Genomic DNA, 2,733 nt, shown 5'->3' with positions numbered 1-2,733 from the left:
GATCTCCTGACCTCGTGATCCGCCCGTCTCGGCCTCCCAAAGTGCTGGGATTACAGGCTTGAGCCACCGCGCCCGTTTTTGAGAGTCTCGCTCTATGGCCTGGGCTGGAGTGCAGTGGCTGGATCTCAGCTCGCTGCAAGCTCCGCCTCCCAGGTTTACGCCATTCTCCTGCCTCAGCCTCGGGGTTTCACCTTGTTAGCCAGGATGGTCTCGATCTCGTGACCTCGTGATCCACCCATCTCGGCCTTCCAAAGTGCTGGGATTACAGGCTTGAGCCAGGGCGCCTGGCCCAGGGAGCAGAGTTTTTAAGGACAACTTGGTTGGTGGAGGGGAAGCCAGTGAGCCAGTAGTGTTGACTGGTCAGGGATGAAATCACAGGGAGTTGAAGCTGTCTTGTTGTTCTGAGTCGGTTCCTTGTGGGGACCACAAGATCAGACGAGCCAGTTTATTGATCTGGGTGGTGCCAGCTGATGCATCAAGTGCAGAGTCTACAAAATATCTCAAGCACTAATCTTAGGAGCAGTTCAGGGAGGGTCAGAATCTTGTAGCCTCCAGCTGCATGATTCCTAAACCATAATTTCCAATCTTGTGGCTAATGTTAGTGCTACAAAGACAATCTAGTCTTCAGAAAAAAAGGAGGTCTGCCCTGGGAAAGGGCTGTTACCATCTTTGCTTTAAACCACAAACTATAAACTAAGTTTTTCCCAAAGTTAGTTCAGCCTATGCCCAAGAATGAGCAAAGACAGCTTGGAGGTTAGAAGCAAGATGGAGTCAATTAAGTTAGATCTCTCTCACTGTCTCAGACACTATTCTGCAAAGGCAGTTTCAAGAGAATGGGAGTTTTTGTTTTCTTTTAAGTGAAAGATTTGAGCCTGATTATAGGTCTTTGGGAAGAAGCCAGCAGGATGGGAGAAGTTGGATGCCTAACAGGGATGGAATACCTAAAGAAGCAAGTGTGGGTCCTGAGGAGATGGGAACGGGACATGCACAGGGAGCTGGCTGTGAACTGGATATGGATTACTTCTCGCTCTGAGCTGAAGGCAGGAGCTGAGGGGGTACATATGCAAATCCATTTTCAGATGTTGAGTGACCATCCATATCTGCTGGTCCTGATTTTCTTGGTTAAGGAGGAGTCAAAGACAGTTGTCGAGAAACTGGGTAACAGTTGTGGTTGGGGGTTTGAGAACACCAGAGTTGAGAATGGCCATTGTGGTGCATGGGAGAAGGAGTCGACTGTTTGTATGTACAAGAATTACCAGGAATTCCAAACAATTGTAAGGATTGCCAAGCAATGCCAAGGCCCCAGATGAGGTGGGTTGCTATGGATTTGTAGCTGGATCAGTCTTCAGTACTGGTAACATTTCTCCAATTGTACTCCGTGCCAACTGCTGTCTGATTCGCCTGCTGAAAACAGTCCTGAACAGGAGTGGAGGGGAGTCCTACAACCTGTAGTACCTCCAAAGCAGCTCAACCAGATTGAGAAAATGTTAGAATGAAGGTATGTGGGCCTTCAGTGAGCTCATCCAAGACAGGGAGTCAGGAAGACTGTGGGAAAGGTAGGCTGGCCTGGCAGTCTTTGGTATAGTCCTGAAGTTGAATTCCAGTTACCTATTGCTGTAACTGTAAAAAAACAAACTCAGTTCCTCCCACTATGCTCTCACAACACACTTCTGACAATCGATATGTGGAGATTTCTCTCCACTGGCAAGCAAGCAAGCAATTCAGCACTGGGCACCAACTGGGTGTCTTCTAATCCAGTGGTCCCCAACATCTTTGGCACCAGGGATTGGCTTCATGGAAGACAATTTTTCCATGGACAGGGGTAGGGAGGTGGGGGATAGTTTCAGGATGATTCAAGTGCATTACATTTATTGTGCACTACATTTCTATTATTATTACAGTGTAATATTTAATGAAGTAATTATATAACTCACCGTAACGTAGAATCAGGGGGAACCCTGAGCTTGTTTTCTTGCAACTAGACATTCCCATCTAGGGTGATTGGAGACAATGCCAGATCATCAGGCATTAGATTCTCATAAGGAGAACCAACCTAGGTCCCTTGCATGTGAAGTTCACAATAGGGTTCATGCTCCTATGATAATTTAATGCCACAGCTGATCTGACAGGAGGAGGAGCTCAGGCGGTGATGTGAGCCATGGGGATTGACAGTAAATACAGGTGAAGCTTTGTTCCTCACCCACCACTCACCTCCTGCTGTGCAGCCCAGTTCCTAAGAGGTCACTGACAACTCCAGGTCTGGGGATTGGGACCTCTGCTCGAATTCAATTGAATTCCAACACTATCTAACTGGAAATAGCATCAGGTCACACAAGTGAAGGACTCAGTCTCACAAGACACTTCTGATACTCCAGGGTGAAGCCCCAGGTTGTTTTACCCATGCTTTTGACCGACCAGTTATAAATGGGGGTTCCCTCCACACCCATCTTGGGTTCAGTGAATTTGCTAGAGCGGCTCTCAGTACTCAGGGACGCATTTACATTTATCAGTTTGTGATAATATTACGAAGGACACAGATAAAGAGTACATAGGGCAAGACATATGGGAAGGGGCTTGGAGCTTCCATACCCTCTGGTGCACTAACCTTCAAGAACCTCCATGTGTTCAGCTATCTGGAAGATCTCCAAACCCTGTCGTTTTGGGTTTTTATGGGAGCTTTATTGCTTAGGAATGATTGATTAAATCACTGGCTATTGGTGATCAATTCAACCT

Source organism: Colobus angolensis, unplaced genomic scaffold, assembly GCF_000951035.1.
Source record: "Colobus angolensis palliatus isolate OR3802 unplaced genomic scaffold, Cang.pa_1.0 Scaffold354, whole genome shotgun sequence".
NCBI classification, from domain to species: domain Eukaryota; kingdom Metazoa; phylum Chordata; class Mammalia; order Primates; family Cercopithecidae; genus Colobus; species Colobus angolensis.
Note: the sequence above shows the minus strand (reverse complement) of the source record.